This window comes from Lissotriton helveticus, chromosome 5_1 (assembly GCF_964261635.1).
Source record: "Lissotriton helveticus chromosome 5_1, aLisHel1.1, whole genome shotgun sequence".
NCBI classification, from domain to species: Eukaryota; Metazoa; Chordata; class Amphibia; order Caudata; family Salamandridae; genus Lissotriton; species Lissotriton helveticus.
The window spans coordinates 100,713,168-100,737,061 of NC_136065.1; the positions used below are offsets into that span (position 1 = coordinate 100,713,168).

The following is a 23,894-nucleotide window of genomic DNA, read 5'->3' on the forward strand; positions in this document are numbered from 1 at the left end:
GTCATCTCCTCTCTCGCTCTCGGCCATGCCTCCCGGAACCAGCGACACTGAAAACGAGAGAGGCGTCAGCTGCCACGTACTGCACCCCTTGAATGTGACGAGCCCTGCAGTCCACATTGTTCCTCAGGCATGCCCTCACTAGCTCCCTCAACCAGCACAATACCAGCAGGCATTTAGCCGATTGTGAGTTAGTTGCTTGAACAACTACTAGGTTGTCTGGCCAGAGCAAGACTCTCATTGCCGCCAGTACACAAGGCCACAGGTGGAAGGCTACCACTATGGGGATTAGTTCCATAACGGTTACCTTGGACGTGATCTTCTTTTTATGCCAAGAGTTCGGCCACCTCCCAGCATTCCACTCCCTGTCCAAGATAGCCCCAAACCCCTCCCTGCCGCGTCTGTGAACAATGCCAATTCTGCGTTGTTTGCCCAAGGTGCTCGCCAGATGACTGCCCCGTTGAAATTCTCCAGAAAGTCCGCCCACATACGCAGGTCTTCTCTCATGCCCCTGCTCAGTTTCACCATGTGGTGCTTCCTTTTAACCGCTGCAGTGGCTCTGGCCAGTCTATGCGCAAAGACCCTCCCTGCGGGGATGACCCTGGCAGCCAAGTTGAGCTTCCCTAGAAGGCTCTGAATGAATGCTAGAGGAGCCTTCTCCATCCCTACAGCTAGCTGGATTTGCTGTCTTAGGTCCCGTACCTTGTCTGGAGGCAGTCTGGATTACCCTGGTAGAGTGTCCAGTTCGATACCCAGGACAGTTAGCACCTGCGCAGGGCCCTGTGTCTTCTCTGGCGCCAAAGGGACCCCCAGGTGATCCGCCAATGTCTCAAAATCCGTGAGGGCCTTCTTGCAATCCTGCGTGCCCTCCCGTCTGATGAAGAGGAAATCGTCCAGGTAGTGGGTCACCCATTTTACGTCAAAGGTTTCCTGTAGAGCCCACTGCAAGAAGCAACTGAAGGCCTCAAAGTAGGCACATGAGACCGCTCACCCCATGGGCATTCACATGTCATAAAAGTAGTCGCCGTCTAGCCTGAAACCCAGAAGGTGTTGGCTGCTTGGGTGAACTGGTAGCAGGCGAAAAGCAGATTCAATGTCCGCCATTGCCAACCAGGCCCCCTTGCCCGCCCTCCTTACTAAGTCCGAGGCCACATCCAGTGTACATTATGACACTGAGCATGATCCCTCCTTCAGCCCATGGTTAACTGAGTCCCCTTCTGGGTAGGATAGGTGGTGGATGAGTCTGAATGCCCCAGGCTCCTTCTTGGTCACCACCCCCAAGGGGGACACTACAAAGTTGTCTAAAGGGGGCTCCTGGAAGGGCCCCGCCATTCTGCCCAGTGCCAACACCTTGTTGACTTGGGCCTGAACCACTGCCAGTAGTTCTCTAGCTGACTTCAGGTTTTCTGCCTCCCTGCTTACCAATGGGCCCACATAGGGGATCACAAAACCTTCCGTGAACCCCACCCCAGCAATAATGACCCATCTTCCTTGTTGGAGTGCCGCCCAAAGAGGGGAATGATGTAGTTCATGTTCACTGGGGATGGGCCTTTACTCCCCAAACGGGGGTTGGAGCGCTGGGGATTGCGGGAAAGACGCTCAACAGGGCTGGCGAGGCATGGACGAGAGAGGCACAGCGCAATGAGTCACGGGGGATTTGGGGGGGGACTGGGTCCTGACTTAATAGCTGCTGCATGCCATGTCCTGCCTGCCAGGACCAGCGGGTTTCCTTTCCTGCTTGGAATGACAGGAGGGTGAGGGCCACCGCATTTGCTGCAGGCATGCTGGAACCTGCACCTTTTTCCCCAAGAGCACGCACCCGCGTTGAAGAAATGACCTGTTCAAGGAGGCGACCTCCTGAACCCACCTCTCCGCCCACCCCTGTGTGGCCCTAGAAATGGCTGCCTGAAGGCCCTTGTTTTTGTTTGAAAGTAACCAGTGCCTGAGTGGGACCCTACCTGCTCCTTAGGCTGCGTCCCTATGCTCTGCGCAGTGCGTGCCCCCCATATAATCCATCCATGCTAAGAAAGGAAACTGGTTTTAGTGAACAGGAAGTGGTGGCGCTCTAGCAATATTAACGTTCCATCAACAAGAAGTACAATGTATTGGTATGGTGCTGTCAGGGAGGGGAGACCCTTCAAACCCCTCAATTTGTGTGGAGCAAGCCACACAAATATAAATTCACAAAAGTCCTGCGCACTCAAAATAACAACACACAATGTGTAAGTAAATGTTCTGAAGAAACCATCCAACGTTGCAGTATATTCCGGAGTATAAGTTCTCCCTTTTAATTGGTCAGGTTACACACAGCCAGCCGACACGTGTTTCATTGTAGAAAAACAGTGTTCTACAACTCCTCAGCGCTTATTTGCTGTATCCAAAGTCAGAACGGCCCAATTCCGGTGATAATTCCAACCCGGAAGGGTAACCGAATTCTCGGTGAACAAAGGTAGATAAAAGTCGTATAATGGCCAGAATGTAGCTCTGTACTTACTTTACTGTCTGTGGGCTATCGAGCTTTAAGCTGACGACGCTCGTAGGGTGCTTCGATGAACTCTGCATGCAAAGATGAAGAAAGAGGATTAAGTAAGCTCTTCACCATACCTCCCTTGCACCATGCCCCTTTAGCCTGCTTCCCCCACCAGTCTCTGTGGAGCGACGAAACGCACCCCCATTCTTACGAGCGCTACCCCAGCCGTGAGTTCTGTGACTCCTCGTAAAGGAAGAGGGCTGCTCCCTGTCTGCTAGGCCTTGCTTATGTGCGGGGTTCACCCGTGCACCAGTACCTGATGTTAGAGTACCGGGACGCAATCCGGCGATAGCCGCGCTGAACGTCCGATCCTGACCTGCTCAGGGAGACAAAACATGAAAGAAGTTATGTGCAACATATCCCCAAAGTGACTCTGTGGTCGGCTCCAAATCTCTCACCTCGTGGCATGAGGCAGAAATGGCCCCCCCATCACCAAATTCAAACCTGTTACACCGAGGAAATTGCGACCTCGGCCGCTGTGCTAAATTGCTGCAACCTTTTGGTCTCTTTGGGCCCAATCCGCGCCATGTAAAACTGACGATAAACCCAACAACACATACGTACCCCGGCACAAGGCCAGGCCACTGAGCAATACTTGTTGCGAATTTGAGCGCAGCGAGTCGGCTTGTAAGCTGGCGAGCGTTCAATCTCCTTTGCTGTAAACTGGGAACACAAAACATAAATGAGTACTTCACCCCAGTATCAGGTAGCCCCTTAATGTTGCTAGGTAACCTAACCCTTTACCCCCACCGCTTCAGCCTGACCAGCCCAATGAATGCAGCCTTATGAACCAAGAAGTAACTGTGGCCGAAGCCGCAGTCCAGAATCCCGCTCTGGCTGTGCCCACCGCGTAACACCACGACTACACACCTCACAGCACAAGCAGACCTCAGCACCGTGTCAACAGGCCTCGACCCCCTGACCTCGCAGATGCGCCACAACGCTCCCTTGGTGGCTGGGTTGTACCAGGGCCCGGCTTGACTGTGAGTCCCAGAAGGCGTAACAGCTGCTATACTAGCACCTCCATGATGCTCCAATTGTGGGGAACCAACCTCGACGGATCTGGCATTGGAACCTAACCTTTATTGTAAAGCACTGTGTGCCGGACCAAGTCGGGGAGTAGAAACGCACAAGGCCTTTCCCAGGGCAAAGCATACCTCAATCACAAACATTGCTGTGTACTCCACCCCTGTTTGAAAGACACCATATACCGAAAGCAGTGTTAACCCGCGGTGTTGTACTGTTTCTTTCCCCTGTAACTGTGTACTCACTCATTAAAATGTACATAATGGGTGCTGCTATGGGCACGACCGAACAGCAAGTGATGGGGCGCTTTACCTGAAGACAAGTTACCTTGCACACAGACCTGATCAAATCGCATACTTTTAGGACTGTGGAGATTGCAGGGTTCGCCCTTTGCTTACTATTGCAACGCGTTTAGTGAACTCCGGGACCTCACTGTCCTGCGCGAGACCCGGTCCAGGCAAGATGTGAGGCCATAACCGCACTTTCCCGTTGGCAATTTTGCCGGGTGGACTGGCAGGAATTTTGATTAAAGAACAATTACCCTTGTCAATCATTGGCCACACTAAGCCATTCCCCCTGCTGCCAGCAGTCTATCAGGATGGTGCACATCATTCTAGCCCCAGGGCCCCGTCTGTCCATGTGCTTCTCCATCCCTAGGCCGGCGAGAACCCCCTAAGCCCCAGATGGAGGCGTGAATGTAAATGTAAATGTTTTTGTGCTTGTATAGCGCACAGCTACCCGCAGTGGGTTTCCCGGCGCTTGTACGAATACCGCAAGGGAACCCTTCCTGGCTTTCCCTGTGAAGTGTCCACTCCTGGGCACCCCCAAGGTGCAGACCAGGCATCCCTCGCGTTGTGGGGGCCGTTGTGGAGACTAAGCAAGCTATTGCCCAGAGTTGCAGCGTGGGACCCATGATCAGAACAGGCTCTGAGGCGAGAATATCCGGTCAGGGGAATTAATGAGCCCGAGACCCGCCGAGGCGGGAATCGAACCCTGGTCTGGAGTTCTGGACTTTTTGGTTCCGTCCAGAGGTGTCAGGGATAACACCCGAAGACCCCGGAGTTCTACCTGTCTCGGTGCACAAATAAACAGAAACACGGGTTTCTCGATGGTGGCGTCAAAGACCAAAGGTTTATTACTGCAGGGACACAGAAGTCACAGAAACTACACACGGGCAGTGTCTAGGAGCCTGTTCGATTTGTACAAAGGGGGTTGCTCCTTATATACTGAATATTGGGCTTCAGGCAAATTCTTTACATGTTAGCACATTCCAAAACCTTTGTATCTTAAACAATAAATATTTGGCGTTGCACAGAAATCGTCAACAATATCTGATGTCAAAACATTACGAACGAGGGGTTCCCACTATTCCATCATAATCCCATGTCAACTTTTCATTCAAGACCCGGACCGCCTCATCGTAAATTTCGTTACCTCCCCCTAATAAAGGCCCAGAAGGAAAGGAGCAGAGCCAGGTGCAGAAGATAGAAAAGCAGGATAAGAAATGTTTGTGGGTCGTAAATGGGCAAGGCTACCAGATTCGGCCGCCTAATCATGATCAGGCCAACGAACACGAGAACCAGTATAGCAGGACTGGCCTCAGGCAGAGGAGGCAACTTCTGTCGAGTCATGCGGCCATGGCGTGTTCTGTTCTAAGGTGCACGTGTCGCTAGCAAGGTGAATCTCCGGCTAAAGCCTACGTGTCCTTAGGTGATAGGGGTCACTGCGTGTCCATTGTCTACGTGAGGGCAAGAAACACAAAATGGCTTCCGTGATCTAAGATGGATGCCATGGGTAGATCAGAAATGTGTTCATAACAGGAGTGCTCTTGCTCGTAGCATAGCGAAAACACCAGGATATGCTAAATGGATCATTTGCGGTTCACTGATACCAAAATTATGTATTTACGACAATGTTGAAAACACGGGTTCACATTGTCACGGAACCTCAGACCCTCCTTTTGCCCTTACGTAGGCAATTACTCTATGTCCGAGTCTATCTCTATGCTCATCAGGTCAGTGACATGTTGTTGCATCATCATTCTTTCTCGCGCCTTTTCTCCAAACGCAGGTGGTTTTCTGAAACATGTTCCAGCACAAAGACTACAAAAAGCGGGACCACACTGGATAATCAGGCAGCATGAGAACAGAAATACTAGGATGACACCAATGACCATCAGAACCTTCCATCCCCACGCTGATACCAGAGTCCAAAACCACTCCACGAAGGACCAGTTTCCCTTGTCTACGTGTATAGAGTCGGAAATCTTGTGTAGCTTAGAGATCGCTTCATAGACGGTTGGAGCATTATTGGGAATAAAAACACAGCAGCTCGATTGGATCATTCTGCATACCCCACCTCGATCTGCAAGTATTACATCTAGAACCATACGGTTCTGCAACGTCATGAGACGATCCGCCTGAAGCTCAGCTGTCAAGTTACTAAGGGCACCAGCAGTTTCTGTAATAGTAGATTCAACTACCCGTGTTAGCTGACGTAGATTTCTACTATTGGCCATAGGCCCCCAAAACGGAAGGAAACCTTTGAAGAAGTCTCCAGCTTCCTGACCAGTGGTATCTTCCTTGCTGAAGACACCTCTTGCTACTCTGGTCTTGTGATAATCTGAAGAAGCAGTGTATGTCGGAGGCAACAATCGAGCAATATAACATGAACCTGAGAAGTCAGCAGGCAGCCATGTATACGGTCTGTCTTGACAGATGAAGTAAGTACCCCTAGCAGTAAGGAAGGCAGGGGAAGAGTTAGACGGAAACACGTAAGTCTCAACGCACTCACTCCTCCCTAGCTGAGCTCTCGGATTTCTCCCATTTCCTTGCAAACAGACCTGACCTCGGTGAGGCACGACCCAGACTGGAGTGGAGCTTTTACGCTTGCTTTCTCCCAAACTAAGGCGATACTCTGTAGAGTTCCAACTCAAATATATCCGTAATTCATCTCTAGGGTAAGATGGAGTATTATTGACGTCTTTAATCATGTCAATAATTCCCTGGACTAAAGCTTTGTTGGCTGAGTTGTATTTAGTGGAACGTGGTGGACGCGGAGGATAGGTCTCAAGGGCATAGGAAAAAATGGTCTGAAAGGCCTGAAATGATCCATTATAGCTAAAAGGCAAGACTATATAGGGAATGCCTTTATCCATAGTGTGGGGTATCAAGCCACACACCCAGCAGTCTGTAGTATTAACTACCAGTTGGTGTTGATGCAAGAGCTGTACAAATGTATTGTTAATAAATTCTGAGCGTCGAGCTTGTTCGTGTTCAGGAAACGAGTGAAAAGAATGCATAGAAGAAACAGTAGAAGTAGCAGGATCAAGGGGAGGTACTGTAGTTACCGGCATAAAAATCAAATGCACACCAAAGACGATTCCACCCACCAACGTTATCAAAACAATTAAAAACGTAACTGCACGTTGCATTAGAAAGCATTTGCTGTGAAGTATTCTGTACAGTCTATTTCTGCGAACATAAATTACATTCTCTCGTTGCAGCTCAGGAAGCTCCATCTTCTACAGTCCGCTCGCGACCACTGATGATGTGTACGTAGATGAAAATGCCTCTATCAGCCCTGGGAGTTCCCAGAACTAACAGAAAGATCGACCTTGTGTCTGACCCCCGCAGATTCAACTAGGCACACAGCCACGACCCTACGGCTACCCAGACGGCAAGGCAATTTTAAAACAACAAAACAATAGCAAACTTCCTGGCTGGAGGCAATGTATCAAAAAAAATTCAAATGTGAAAATAGGCAGTTTCCTGCTTTATTTGTCCATATTGCGAGATCGTAAATTGTATCTCAGTTTTGCAGGAGCTGTCTGATCTGGAAACAATGTATTTTCAGCCGACGTTGCAATGTTCACGTTCGCAGATGGCAAATGTTCTTTTGATGCAGATGGCAAATGTTCAGGGTTCAAAAGAGCCGTTTCAGGAGGAGAGCCAGAGTTTGATGTATCAGTGATCAGTTCTGCATCGCTGAAAGGGATGAAACTGGGTATTTGTTCTGCTTCAGAGGCACCGATTCCTTTCTTCACCCAGTTGTCGTAAGGAAGTGGCAGGGGCACACGTTTGACGTGTGTCGTGTGTATCCAATTCTTCCGTCCGGCCACACGAATAGCAGTTCTCGTCGTCAATAACACCTGGAAGGGGCCAACGAATCAGGGCTGAAGATTTTTCGTTCTTGCAAAATTTCTAATGACGACTTGATCCCCAGGTTTCAGCTGATGACCTGGACTCTCCGGTGGCTTTGGCAATGCATCGAAAACCTGTTGGTGAATAAGGCTCAATTTAGCAGTCAAGTCGAAAAGGTAATCAATTAACATTGGATATTCCAGCTGTCTAAATTCTTTTGGCCTAGGCACCCCCCAAACATTGGCGGGACGACCAAAAACTATTTCGTATGGACTAAGCCCTACTCTAGAATGTACAGTTGCTCTCGTTGATAACAAAGCCAAGGGTAGTGCATCTGGCCAGGACAAACCTGTGGATGCCTGTATTTTAGCGAGTTTCAGCTTGAGGGTGCCATTGTAACCCTCAACTAAACCAGCAGACTGGGGATGGTTCGCACTGTGGAACTTTTGTTTAATCCCTAAACCGGCACACACATTCTGCATAACTTTCCCTACGAACTCACTTCCGTTATCTGACCATACAATCCGTGGCATGCCATACCTAGGGAAGTATTCCTTGAGAAGAATTTTGGCAGTGGACAAAGCAGTATTGTCCTTCAGTGGATATGCTTCGATCCATCTGGAGAAAGCACAAACTACCACTAGGACGTACTTTAGATTGTTGCAACGATCCATGTGAATGAAGTCTAACTGAATCACTTCAAAGGGGCACGAAGGAGGAGCGAAGTGACCTGCAGGTGTGGGGATTCCCTTGCCAGGATTATGCATCAGGCATACCATACAATTTCTCACCACTCTCTCTGCACACTTACTAATCCCATCATTCTTCCAGACTGGAGCCAACATCTTACAAATCCCTTTAGAACTGATATGCGCTGCTCCATGTGCCATCGTTACTACTGCAAGCACATACGCATCAGGCAACATCCAACGCTGTTGTTCCGATAAGTCAATCCAACACCCATCCGAGCCCAATTTACCCGTGCTCTCTTTCCATGCAAGCTTTTCCTCCTCAGTCGCCTCTTTCTGAATTTCTTTCACGCTTTCCACTGTGTCCTCACACATTCCAGACTCAGAAATCCATCTTGCAGACATTGCAACATACATTCTACTCATCATATTTCTAGCTGTCTGTTTAGCAGTCTCATCAGCAAAAGCATTCCCACGACCAACGTCATCCGTGATTGCTTTATGAGCGCTGCACTTCACAATCGCAACTTCAGTCGGCAAGGTTAGAGATTCCAACAAGTCATTAACTAGCTGACCATGTTGAATCTTAGTCCCATGGGACGTAATGAAACCTCTCTCTTTCCACAAACGGCCAAAACTATGGGCCACGCCGAACGCGTACTGACTATCTGTGAACACATTCACTCTCTTTCCCTTAGCTAAAACACACGCTCTCGTTAGCGCAATTAATTCCGCAGCTTGGGCAGAATTCTGACTCACTCTTGCGGTCTCCACAATCGTACTCAAAGTCGTTACTGCATAGGCAGCAGTTACATCACCATTCTCCAATTTAAAGCAAGACCCATCAACATACAACGTGCCATCCGGATCTGACAACGGAGTGTCTTTAAGATCAATTCGTCCTTTTGTCTCTTCCTCGGTTCTAAAGCAACAGTCATGTGGTTCGGAATCACTCGACTCTTGACTAGTCGGCAACAATGTTGCTGGATTCAATACATTGCATCTTTTGATCTGAATATGACTCGCTAGCAGTGTCAGCTCATAGCCAGATAATCTAGCACTGGTAAGGTGTTGCGTCTTAGTTCGGTTCATGAGTGTGTCCACAGCATGAGGAACCATAACCACTAGCATGTTGTTCATGACCAAACCAGCAGATTGTCGAATGGAAGCCGCAGCTGCCGCTGTAGCTCTCAAACAACTAGGCAACGCTCTAGCTACCGGATCTAATATTGATGAAAAATACGCACAAGGGCGTTGTTTATCACCAAATTTCTGTGTCAGAACACTCAACGCGCAACCTTCTCTCTCGTGAACATAGAGCGTAAATGGCTTACTGTAGTCAGGAGTACCCAACACAGGAGCTGAACACAGTGCATTTCGTAACTCAGAAAAACTCTCCTGACATTCGGCAGACCATGGCACTGGACTCGGAACATTTTTCCCAGTCAAAGCTACCAACGGTTTTGCCAAAAGAGAAAAATTTGGGATCCACTGCCTACAGTATGAGGTAATACCTAAAAAGGCACGTACTTCTCTCTGTGTGCTAGGAACATTCATCTGTGTAATTGCTTTTATTCTCTCTGGGGTCAACTTCCTTCCCTCCTTTGACAAGAGATGACCTAGGTAGGTCACTTCTTGGCAACAATATTGTATTTTCGAAGGTGACACCCTGTGATTCAAATTAGACAAATGATGCAATAACGAAATTGTAGCTGTTTTGCAAGTTTCCTTGTCATCGGCAGCTACTAGAAGATCATCTACATACTGCACTAAAGCAGAACCAGGAGGAAGTACAAAGGAATCTAACTGACTTTTTAATGCCTGTCTGTAAATGGACGGACTTTCACAATACCCTTGTGGAGCACGTTTAAAGCTGAAGCTTCGACCTCCTAAAGAGAAGCCGAAAATATCCCTGCTTTCTTCGGCTATCGGAATGCTGAAAAAGGCATTCTTCAAGTCGATAACTGAAAACCATGTGGCTGTAGCAGGAATCAACGTTAACAATGCAGTTATGTCTGGAACTACAGGGAACTGTGGAATCACAATCTTGTTAACCTCCCTAAGATCTATTACAAACCTATATACTGGAGGTTTTGAAGGATCTGTACGTTTCAGAATTGGCAAGACAGGACTGTTACAGACATTCCCTCTAGTTTCTTCTACTACACCTTTCTCGATCAAATCTTGCACAATTAATAAAAGTGCGCGTTCACCTTCACTAGAGATTCTGTATTGTGGAATTCGTGGAAATTTTACATTCGCTTTCAAAGTAACTACATATGGTGGGATTTCTAAAAGACCTACATCATTAGGACCAGTCGCCCAAAGAGTGTCAGGGAGAGAACGCAGCTCTGGTGGGAGCGCATCCATCGACAAGTACATTGGAGAGGTGATTTTTTTACCCAACGTAAGCTGCACTCCTTCCGGAGAACAGTACAATGTCGCATATAGGCGTTTTAACAAGTCTAAACCAAGCAGATTTTCATTACAACCTGTCGTCAAAATCAAGGGAGCTTTCAATTGACGGGGTCCAACAGAAATAGACAAAGGACCAGATACGGGGTTGTAAACAGGGGCGCCTGAAAAACCTACTGAAACATTTGTTAAGCCAGACAAAGGTGCGCCAGGGAGTTTCTCATGTATGATAGAACTTTTTGCTGCACCAGTATCCAACAGAAACGGTTCGACTACACCTGATGTTGCTACTGCGACATAAGGCCCACTCTGATCTACTGGAACTGATACTACTCCCTCTCTTTGTCCTTGGCTGTCCTAGTACTCATTTTGCTGAAATCCTTCACTAGTTTCACAATAGTCTTCAACATGATACTGCTGAGATCTATTTTGCTGAGCAGACTGACTATTTCGCTGATCAAAATGATTAGAAGGGCGATCGTTCGTTTGTGGAGGCATAGCACCTCGTCCTCGACCCCTAGAATTTTGCATATAACCACCACGACCTCCCTGAGCTAGCGCAGCATTATTCTGCGCTAAGACTGGACACTCATTCTTATAATGGCCTTCCTTCTTACAGTATGCACACTGGTTCCACTGGTATTGCGGTCTCTGAGAACCATAATCTGTCCTTTGATATGAACCTTGCTGCGTATTAGTCTGATTCGTGCGAGGCGGATATGCTTGCTGTAAAAGAACTTTAGTTTTTAAATCTTTTGTCTTCTTCTCTGATTTTTCCTTCTCCTCTTTATCCCTATTTTCATAGTACTGGGCAGTCGCAAGTATTTGCGCAGTCGTAGAGACAGCCCACGCACTCTCGGAATCTTTCAATTTATTACTAAGTTCGGGCAACAAATTGTGTACAAATTTATCAACGAATAGTCTCTGTCCTCCTTCTGTGCTCATATCCTGACCACTATGATCCACAAAAGTCTCTTCGAACCTTGTGAAAAAGTCGGAAACACTTTCGTCCTTCTTTTGCCTGCATGCGGACAACTTGTCCTAGTTAACGCGCAATGCTGGCATCAGAGTCTTCATTAATTCAATTATTCTACCGGGTAAATTAGCAATTAGAGGTTCGGGTTTGGAACCACCTATTTGCTGACCCTCCGCTGCAATTATAGCTGCCCAATCACCACCTAGGGCAACTGGATGATTCTCTTTACGAATTTTAGCCCAAATTGGTTGCGGAACTACATTCCCAAATAACATGTCAATGTCCGCTAGATTCATCACACAAGCTTCAACTGTCTGTGCTAACTCCTTGTAATATCCGGCTGGATTTTTACGCGGATCAGGCAAGGCCTGCTTTACTGCTAATACTTCAGCTCGCTTCCACGGAATGTGTATCCACACTCTCTGGAATTGGGCCGGAGCGGCAACAATACCATTCGGTACATCTGCTTGCACAGCTTCGCGCCAAATTGGAGGAACCTCCCTCATTGGATATTGGCGATTCTGCTTCGTACTACGTTTTTCTAACTCCCTCGGTGAACGAAGGGATGGGTCATTCCTATAACTTAAAATCAGTTCCATCGCTTCTTTTATATTTTGACCAACTATCATACCTGCAGCAAACTCTTTCTGAACATTAATTAATTCTTCCAGATTTGATTCAGAGTCATCCTCTTCCAATTCCTCACGTAAAAGGGAGCACATTTCATCGAACACATATCGTTGTGTCGGTTCTTTCCATTGCATAAATGTATCTAATACATCTCTAGTACTATATCTTCCACTTTTTGAAATCCATCTAAGAGCTGTGGAATCTAATATTCCCCGTTCTTCAGTACTGGGAAGCTGACTACGTCTCTGCACAGAGTCAGAGGTAGGAGTCTTAATCAGAGTTTTATAGAAGGGAGATAGAATATTAGAGACAGAATCAGTGATTCTCCGACGAACAGAAAGTGGAGTCATAACACTAGCAGAAGCAGAGAATAAAGTAGCAGTTGGGACAGATAGAACAGGATCAGTAGGAGTAGCGGGCAAAGTAGCCTGTGAACTAGCAGGTGTAAGCGATACAGGTATAGGTAAAGAAGCCGGCAACCCTGGAAGAGGGGGTGCCGAAGGAACATTAATATTGACCACAGGAGGTACAGGAGCTTGATTCAGGGGAGCAGGAGCACCAGGTTGTCCAGCAACCGGTAATTGAACATTCGGTAAAGGTGGAGCCGTAGCACCCTGTGCATACGGTGGGGGTGACCGTAACAAGTAAGACAACAGAGGATCGTTTTCAGGGTCCTCTACTATCTTAGCTGTACTTGATGGCAAGGCAGGATAGCACCTGTCTATCGCTAAATTACGCTCTCTGTTGGCCACCTCCATTGCTTTCTCAGACTCGTTGAGTTGCAGCTGCTTAGCAGACTGTTCTAAAGTCAACTCTTGCTCTTTCTGTTCTTTCTTCAACTTTTTAATTTCTCTCTGTTTAGATTCTTTTCGCCAATAACGAAGAGAATCAAACATTGCCGGCCGGGCTTTCTTCTTGAACAATTTCGTTTCTAAATTATCAAGAACTTGGGGTTCAAAACTACCATGCAGTGGCCAACTAAGGACACCGTCTTTCTGCGTATATCGGACCCATACCTCATTATAAGATATAGGACCCACTCCAAACTTACAATACAGATCATAAAGAGGAGTCCCAATCGGAGGAACCAGACATGAGTCCTCCAACCGGGAATCACTGTTGCAACCAAAACACGACAACATACAATTTTTCCGACTTACCATTTTATAACCCGGAACACAGAACAAACAAAAACACGAACAAAGGTGCGCACTCGAACCAAGAACTTAGGCCTACCAAAGCGAACAAATGTATCGATACCCAAACTAAACCAAATGATTATCGTAACTAGAACAACCAGTGATAATCTTACGAAACCAAACCAAGAACTGAAAAAGGATTTTATCCTAACGGGAACAACCCTTACGAAGTAACCAACTAGCAACCACTTAATACTTAACTGAGGCACTGAAGACGTCACCAAGGAGAAACCCGTCTCGTCTCGCCATACTAAGGACTGCACCTCGGGTCCAAGACAGGGCGACGGTCAAGGCAACGGACCACTGCAGCCGTCTGAACGGGAACCCTCGTGGAAGAGAACGTCGGGCCACTTTTGCGATATGCCGGGATCGATGAAGTGGGGCGCCTCCCTCAGGAATCTTCACACGAAGCTTCTCGAACTCTTCAGGCTTTTGGACCGGTACCGAATGACGTCGCCCAACGTTGGGCGCCAATTGGAGTTCTGGACTTTTTGGTTCCGTCCAGAGGTGTCAGGGATAACACCCGAAGACCCCGGAGTTCTACCTGTCTCAGTGCACAAATAAACAGAAACACGGGTTTCTCGATGGTGGCGTCAAAGACCAAAGGTTTATTACTGCAGGGACACAGAAGTCACAGAAACTACACACGGGCAGTGTCTAGGAGCCTGTTCGATTTGTACAAAGGGGGTTGCTCCTTATATACTGAATATTGGGCTTCAGGCAAATTCTTTACATGTTAGCACATTCCAAAACCTTTGTATCTTAAACAATAAATATTTGGCGTTGCACAGAAATCGTCAACAATATCGGATGTCAAAACATTACGAACGAGGGGTTCCCACTATTCCATCATAATCCCATGTCAACTTTTCATTCAAGACCCGGACCGCCTCATCGTAAATTTCGTTACCTCCCCCTAATAAAGGCCCAGAAGGGAAGGAGCAGAGCCAGGTGCAGAAGATAGAAAAGCAGGATAAGAAATGTTTGTGGGTCGTAAATGGGCACGGCTACCAGATTCGGCCGCCTAATCATGATCAGGCCAACGAACACGAGAACCAGTATAGCAGGACTGGCCTCAGGCAGAGGAGGCAACTTCTGTCGAGTCATGCGGCCATGGCGTGTTCTGTTCTAAGGTGCACGTGTCGCTAGCAAGGCGAATCTCCGGCTAAAGCCTACGTGTCCTTAGGTGATAGGGGTCACTGCGTGTCCATTGTCTACGCGAGGGCAAGAAACACAAAATGGCTTCCGTGATCTAAGATGGATGCCATGGGTAGATCAGAAATGTGTTCATAACAGGAGTGCTCTTGCTCGTAGCATAGCGAAAACACCAGGATATGCTAAATGGATCATTTGCGGTTCACTGATACCAAAATTATGTATTTACGACAATGTTGAAAACACGGGTTCACATTGTCACGGAACCTCAGGTCCCTGGCCAGAGCTCTGCATCGAGGTCTGCCTGCTCTAACCATTGAGCCACACTTCTCCATGCCTGCTCTAACCATTGAGCCACACTTCTCCACCTCGCACCTGTAGTGTAAAGGCGTGCCTGCGGCTTTCCAAACCCGGTGTAATCTCCTCCTTGCAGCGGCACACTGCACAGCCGCCTGGCCTGCCCCGTGCAGCGGGTGCACTAGGAGGCACGAACCTCGACCGTGCAAGGCCTCCCCCAAATAATGCCACTAATATCCCCTGAGCAGCTCCCTTTGCACGGGGACCTACAGTCAACGCGCGCAGGGGGGAGGGGTGTGGGGGGGGGGGATGGTGGTGACGGACCTGCTGTGACCGGAGACAGCACAGAAAGTGTCCCCCACCATCTCTAAACAGTGGGGGCACGGTGCCACCAGGTACCGTGGGCGTAGCCTCAAGGCTTTCATTCTGCATCTGCCACCATGATTTAAACTCTGACCTCTGGCTAAACTTTACACTACAGGCGCCTACACGACCCTGCAGCCCGCCCTTGTGCCAGCCCACGCGGGCCAAGCTCAACTGCAGGCACCGCCGTGTATGGCCGCCTGCAGCCCTGGCTGCTGATATTCCCAACGGCCACGGATCCCCTTACGAGCTCCCTGCACCCAATACGGCGAGGGCTCACATGTGTGCCCCCGGGAGGAGGGAGGCCCGAGCAGGCGCAGAGCGAGCAACCGGGAGGTGAGACTCCCCAAAGTGTTGCCTCTGCTTTACCGAGCGGGAGCAAGCCCCCCACCATAGCAGGTCACCCCGGGGGAAAGATTGAGTCTCAATGGTTTGCTGTTTATTTTCTATTGAGTGTTCCTCACCCCAGAAACACACTGGGCTTCTTTTCTCCTGCAGGGCCGGGCACTCTCATTTCCTTTTTGAGCTTACAGACAGGTTTCTAGGCACTAGACAGACCCTCATCTTCTCCAGCAGGCGATGTCTCCTTCTGTCCGGGAGAAAGGTTGTTATTCAGACAACAGCTCTGGTCACAGAGCAGCTCTTTCAGTACTCTGCGGAGCACTCCTGAGAAGAACTCCCCAAGAAGAACTTGAGATTTGAACTAAGTGGGGTGGTTTGGGTGTCTTTTGAGTACTCCAGGCAGGGGACGTTGTTGCAGTGTTAATGGTTATGTAACTGTCTGCTCAAGGCATATAAGCTGTAGATCATATGCTGTGCATAGATCGCCATCTAGTTTTGGGTCTGGATGTTTGCACTTTGTTTTTCTTCGAAGAAGTCTTTCCCGTCACGAGGTAGGTGACTCCTCCTTTCGTTGATAGTGAGCATGGGCATGGATTCCATTGCTAGATTGTTTTTTTTTCTGCCATCTGGTTTGGATGTGAATTGTTGCGCTCCAGTTTGGCACTGTTTTTTCGGGCCCCCTTCAATGCGCAATCCACTACCCTCGACCATATTGTTTATCGATCGCATTTCCCATTCTCCGCGTATCATTTACACTCGAAAACCTTCGATCAGAAGATTTGTGGAAGGCTGTTGGGCTTACCCATGCTGGGGTCGGTAGCAGTTGATGGAACGGTCTCCATTCAAGTTCTGTCCAGGGTGTCGCGCTAAGTTTCCGCGCACCGACTTGCACGAAGTGTGCAACCTTTGCCTATCCACGGAATAGGATGAGAAGGACTGCGACACGTGTCGGTCATTTCGATCAAAGAAGACGCTCTGTGACCGTCGGGCTCGACATTACGAAATGTATCAGCAAAGTGGCTCCACACCGGATCTCCTCGGAGACGAGTCCGAACTCGAAGAATCGCAAGCGCAGGATGCTGAAATGGAGGAGGGACATCTCCATGTCTGAAGCTGACTCTGATGCCGAAGACCTCACACCGGGACAATGGACCGTGAGTAAAAAGACTTCCTTCCCCAACTATCTCCTCCATAAAAAGTCTCCGGTCCCTCCTCTGCCTTCAGGCCAAGGTCGGCACCAAGAAAATGTTTTGAGCGATCCCGCCTTCGAGCTCGGCGCCAAAACATAAACAGCCTTCCGGTTCAGGGTCTACTATCCCCATCCCAGTGTTGACCTAAAACCTTCGGCGTCGAAATCCAAACACCTTCTTGTTTCCGTGCCACCGGTCTATAAAGCTAAATCTTCGGAGCCGAAAACTTTGGAGCCAAAACTTTCGACACCTAAACTGACGTCTAAAGAAAGTACTTCAACTAAAGATCCTCGGACCAATATTCCACCTTCGGATCCAAAACCGAAGGAGATTGTGGTTAATCCAGAAACTGGACAGATTCATGCCAAACCTACTGAGAAAAGAAAAATGGGCTTACAAGAAGACCATCACATTCCTCTAAAAAGGAAAAATGTGGGTACTAACCCTTCTCCACCTTCATCAACCATTGATCCACATTCACTCATTGCACCTATACATTCTCCTCCACCGCCATCACCTGACCCACAGTATACAGGGGATGGGGATATAGATGACTACACACCCCAGGATACTGACCCATGGGATAATTATAATGCTGACCCTCAACCAGATAACGATCCCGACCTATATCCATCTAGACCTTCTCCTCCAGATGATAACATTGGATATATTGAGCTCGCTAACAGAGCTGCACCATATCATGGAGTACAGCTTCATAAAGAGACTTTAGAGGAGGATTTTTTGTTTGACACACTAAGTTCATTGCAGAGGGCTACACAAATAACACCAGTGTTAAAGGGTATGCTTAAACATACTGAAGTAATCTTTAAAGATCCTGTAAGAGATAGAATCATCACTCCCAGGGTAGAGAAGTACAAATCTGCACCTAATGACCCTGTATATATCAAAGGCCAGTTACCTTTCGACTCTCTAGTAGTTTCCAATGCTCATAAAAGAACTAATTCTCAAATAACAGGGGAAGCCCCAACTCCCGATAAAGAGTCCAAATTAATGGACACTTCGGGCAAAAGAATAGCGTTGCAAGCAGCTAATCATTGGTGCATTGCTAAAGCACTATCGTCAAAGTATGAATGAGCTCATTATGATGAACTCGAAAAGCTCATTGAATTTCTTCCTGATGAGCATAAGTCTAGAGCTAGTGCCCTGATTCAAGAGGGTACATTAATAACCAATACCTCTATCAGGTGTGCTCTAGATGAGGCAGACACAGCTGCTCGAGCAGTAAACACTAGTGTACTGCTCCGTAGACATGCTTGGTTAAGAATTTCAGGATTCAAGCCGGAGGTACAAGCCTCTATTCTTCACCAGCCCCCTGAAAAGAACACTTATTTGGCCCAGCTGTTGATACATTACTGGAAAAGATAAAGGGTACAGAGGTTGCTAATTCCATGGGGGCCTTACAATCACCTTCCAAAAGAGGGTCCTTTTGTCGCTCATTTTACAGGGGCAGCTCCAAAAATTTGTCTACAGACAATCACTCTTCCTCGGGCAACAATCAGCCACCCTCTTCAAGAGGTTATTTTAAAGGTGGATATAGAGGAAGCAATGATAATGGAAGAGGCAGAGGTAACTCAACACGCACTTCCCCTGCAAACCCCAAACAGTGACTTCCTCTCCATACCCCCCTGACCATTCCACTCCCGTCGGGGGACTTCTTTCCCAATTTGTACCCATTTGGAATACGATTACATCAGACAAATGGGTTCTGCAAATTATGCAATCTGGTTATTTCCTGCAGCTTACAAACACTCCTCCGAACATTCCTCCAAGGCCACACCTCATGTCACAAGAACATCTCACACTTCTAAAGAAAGAAGTTCTCTCTTTGTTGCAGAAAGGTGCAATAGAACCAGTCCCTTTACCATACCCGGAAGCAGGAGTTTACTCCCTCAACTTTCTAATTCCCAAAAAGGATGGCTCTCTCGTGCCTATATATGACCTCCGATAACTACATTTATAAATTCAGTCGGACCATTTTCATATGGTAACACTCTGAACAAGTGCTGCCCCTTCTTCAGCAAGGCGAATTTCTCTCCACTCTGGATTTAAAGGCTGCTTACTTTCATATTCCAATGCACCCTGCACACTGCAAATACCTCAGGTTTGTGGTAGTAGGTCAGCACTATCAATTCAAAGTACTCCCATTCGGAGTAACCACTGCACCCAGGGTTTTCACAAAATGCTTGGCAGTAGTTGCAGCCCATCTAAGAAGGCAGCATATTCATGTCTTCCCATACTTAGATGACTGGTTCATAAAGGCCAGCTTGCACAACAGCTGTCTACGCCGCACACAAAAACCTGTGCAATTGCTCCATGAGCTAGAATTCACAGTAAATCTGTCCAAATCCGATCTCCAGTCATCAAAGTCTCAAATCTATCTAGGAGCTACTACAAACACACAAAAAGCTTTAGCATACCAAACTCCAGCCAGAGTCGGGAATATACAAACCCTGATGTCTCAGTTTCATGCAATTACTGGGAATGATGGCGCCTGGCATTTTTATAGTCTCCTATGCAAGACTTCAAATGCGTCCCCTACAGGAATGCTTAGCACGTCAGTGGAACCAAGCTCACGGTCAGTTATCAGATCTGGTGTTGGTAGACGGCCGCACCCATTGCTCTCTGCAGTGATGGAACACACAAAACCTTTTAAAAGTTCGGCCCTTCAGTGACCCGGTTCCACAGATAGTACTGACAGCAGACTCATCACTAACAGGTTGGGGAGCGCATCTCTAAACCCACACAAAGCCATATGGTGCTTGCAGCAGAAACAGCTTTATATAAATTATCTAGAGCTGCTAGTGATTTTTCTGGCACTGAAAGCATTTCAAGTTCAGCTAGTACACAGGACTGTCCTAATTCATACAAACATGACAGCCATGTACCACATACAAAAACAGGGAGGGACACCTTCTCCAGCTGTCACTGCTAGCAGAGACCATCTGGAAATGGGCTATACATCACCAAATATATCTCCTAGCAGAACACCATCCAGGAGTAAACAATCCGATGGCAGATTTGCTCAGTCATAAGACACAGCAAATCCACGAATGGGAAATACACCCTCAAGTTCTACTCCCATTCTTCCAAATATGGGGATTCCCACACATAGACCTGTTCGCCACACACCTAAATATAAAATGGCCAAACTTTGCATCCAGGTATCCACACCCATTATCCAAAGGCAATGCACTATAGATGAATTGGTCAGGGATATTTGCTTATGCTTTTTCGCCTCTCCACTCATTCCATTAGTGATTCAGAAACTCAAACAAGCGTCCCTGACACTAATCCTAGTTGCTCCCACATGGGCATGTCAACCTTGGTTCACAACCCTATTGGAACTCTCAGTAGTTCCTCACTAAAAACTACATCTTGCACCCAGTCTCCTCATACAGAGCCATGGAAACATAAGACATCCAGACCGACCCCAGTCAACTCGATCTGGCTTCTGAAGTCTTAGTTTGGCTATCTTAATCTACCGCCAGACTGCTTGAATAGTATCAAAGAGGCTAGACTTCCTACCACAAGAGCCTGCTATGCAGTAAAGTGGATATACTGTAATAACGACATCAACCCGCATTAAATGTTATTTGTTACATCTACAATGCTCCAATTTAGCGTACATATCCATACGTTTGCATCTGGCTGCAATAGCTGCATACCTCCAGAATAGACCACATCTGTCTCTTTTTAGAGTGCCTGTTATCATAGCACCAAAATAAAGTGGTTCTTCGGACTAATCCTAAATTCCTTTCTCAAGTAATTTCTTCTTTTCATATCAATCAATCTGTTGAGTTACCTGTGTTTTTCCCTCAACCAGATTCAGTGACAGAACGTGCCCTAAACACATTCGATGTGATGAGCATTGCTTTATTACATAGAAAGGACAAAACCTTTCAGTAACACAAATTTACTTTTTGTCGCTTTTGCTTCACCACACAAAGGCAATCCAATCTCAAAATCAGGTATTGTTTAGTAGATAATCAAGTGCATTCAAAAATGTTATGCAAAAGCAAAACTAACGATAACTGTTCCCCTAGAGCACACTCTACACGCAAACTGGGGGCTTTTATTGCATTCTGAGGAAATATACCCATAGGTGACATATGCCGAGCTGCAACATGGTCTACACCTCACACATTCACGAAACATTATTGTGTAGGTGTGTTAGCAAGACAACAAGCTAGAGTGAGCCAGGCAGTTTTACGTACGCTATTTCAAACCACTGCAATAGATACAGGTAAGCAACCGCTTTGGGAGATGAATGCTATATAATCAATGCACTTTTTTTTTTTTTCAGACAACAAGGGTCCTTGACAATTTTGTTTTAGAGACTTGGAATAATTATAGGCCACAATCTGCGCTACAATGAAAAGGTGTCCAGCCGGACCCTGTTTAATAATCAAATGAAAAACATAAAAGGCAATTCAAAGCACACAAATTTACAGTGGGACACAATCCTGCATCCAGTACTTATAACAACAAGGTATGACAAGACAATATTTACAAGGGTAAGGGATTTCTCAGGCAATTATAGAAACTCTTGAGGCGCTAGTGGGGTCACAAAAATCAAACTAGCTGCGCTCATATAGTACAACACAATTGGGTCACACAGTGGAGAGCTAGTGTATAACTACATCAACTGTCGACGGCATTTCGATCCTATTAAAAATGGAGGATCATCCGGACTGACATTGTATTGTCTGAATTACAAGCCTGGACTCATGCACGCTGGCATAAAGTTGGTCCAAGGAAGCTGGTGTCAGGAGATTCCTCCCAGGTGGAGGATCTCTGCCAGGAGTAAGAGTATTTGCAGAGCACTGGATGGTGTCCGGATGGCGAGGTATCAAGCGGTACCCGTAGGTAGCGTAGCGCCCAGTGAGGGAGAATAAGTCCGATTCCAGGGACATTAAGGGTTCAATCCGACGCAATGGTCGTCTCTGCAATTAATTGACGGCAGAGTTCAGTGAACACAGGCGCCGCTCGATGGAGACTGAACCTGATGATTCAGCGGTAACAAGTACTCTGCGGCGCAGAGTACCTCCTCCTTCAGGGCGCTCTTCTCATACCCCTTCTGCTTGTACCTCCTTGTGCAGAGCACTCTTCTCGTACCTCCTCATGTAGGGCACCCTTCTCATACCACATCTGCTTGTAGGTCCTCATGAAGGGTACTCCTCTCATACCCCATCTGCTCTTACCTCCTCATGCAGGGCACTCCTCTTGTACCCCTTCAGCTCGTACCTCCTCTTACAGAGCACTCCTATTGTACCCAGTCTGCTTGTACCTCCTTATGCAGGATGCCCTTCTCATGCCCCATCTGCTTGCACCTCCTCTTGCAGAGCACTCCTCTCATACCCCATCTGCTCTTACCTCCTCATGCAGAGCACTCCTCTCGTACCCCATCTCCTTGTACCTCCTCTTGCAGAGCACTCCTCTCATACCCCATCTGCTCTTACCTCCTCATGCAGAGCACTCCTCTCATACCCCATCTGCTCTTACCTCCTCATGCAGGGCACTCCTCTTGTACCCCTTCAGCTCGTACCTCCTCTTACAGAGCACTCCTATTGTACCCAGTCTGCTTGTACCTCCTTATGCAGGATGCCCTTCTCATGCCCCATCTGCTTGCACCTCCTCTTGCAGAGCACTCCTCTTGTACCCCATCTGCTTGTACCTCCTCTTGCAGAGCACTCCTCTTGTACCCCATCTGCTTGTACCTCCTCTTGCAGAGCACTCCTCTCGTACCCCATCTCCTTGTACCTCCTCTTGCAGAGCACTCCTCTTGTACCCCATCTGCTTGCACCTCCTCTTACAGAGCACTCCTCTTGTACCCCATCTCCTTGTACCTCCTCATGAAGGTATTCCTCTCGTACCCCTTCTTCTCGTACCTCCTCTTGCAGAGCACTCCTCTCGTACCCCATCTCCTTGTACCTCCTCTTGCAGAGCACTCCTCTTGTACCCCATCTGCTTGTACCTCCTCTTGCAGAGCACTCCTCTCGTACCCCATCTCCTTGTACCTCCTCTTGCAGAGCACTCCTCTTGTACCCCATCCCTTGTACCTCCTCTTGCAGAGCACTCCTCTTGTACCCCTTCTTCTCGTACCTCCTCTTGCAGAGCACTGCTCTCGTACCCCGTCTGATCAGTGAGTTAGACCCTACCCTTAAGGTAGATGTAGCAGCTCCCTCAGGGTTGGGCCCAAAGTGCCTTGCACAGCTCCTTAGTCACCAGGCAGCTCTGCTGGTGAATGGCTTCACAAGCAGGTTTCTCTGGGTGTGCAGTCCACGGACCCCCTATGTCCAGCAGGTAGTGCCTGCTTTCTCTAGGCTGTGTACAGCTCTCCTTGTAGGGGCCCTGCCCAGGATGTCCGCAATCTGGCGTCCTGGCTCTGAAGCTGCAGTATTGCACACCATCATTTCTCTATGGTCCTGAAAAGGGTTGAAGAGATTCCTGGCACTCTGATGGGTTTCTAGACAATATTTATCCAAACTGTGCAGACATAGATGTGGGCTCCTGAGATCCATCTCTGGAACGAGTTTCAGTCACTTCCTAATAACGCATGTATTTGCCCAGAATGGTCAGGCCAAAGGTTTGTTTGCTCAAATGTGGGAGTGGAGGTGGGTGTGCCTTGATGGAATCTGAGACAAAGTCATAAAAGGAGAGGCTTTACAACTCAGCTGCTGCACAAACCTGTCCACAGCAACCATTCTGGAGAAGAATGAAGCAGGAAGGGGTCCTGGACTGCCCCTGCACTTCTAAGTGGCACCTGTCTCCCTCCTTCCTTTCAGAGGCGCCTGACCAGCTTCAAAGGACTTTAATGTACCCATAACTTACCTCCTTGATTGGCCGATTCTCTCCGTCTTCCATCTTGTGTTGCATTGACACATAGCAGATACAAAATTCTGTCCTCTTAGGTTAACGCACA

General features: G+C 47.7%; 1 protein-coding gene across 1 annotated transcript in view; it reads left to right on the forward strand.

Moving 5' to 3' along the window:
• LOC144754220 (E3 ubiquitin-protein ligase TRIM39-like) overlaps window positions 1-23,894 on the forward strand; it is a 206,223-nt gene that overhangs the window by 94,843 nt on the left and 87,486 nt on the right. The gene's annotated exons all lie outside the window — the stretch shown is intronic.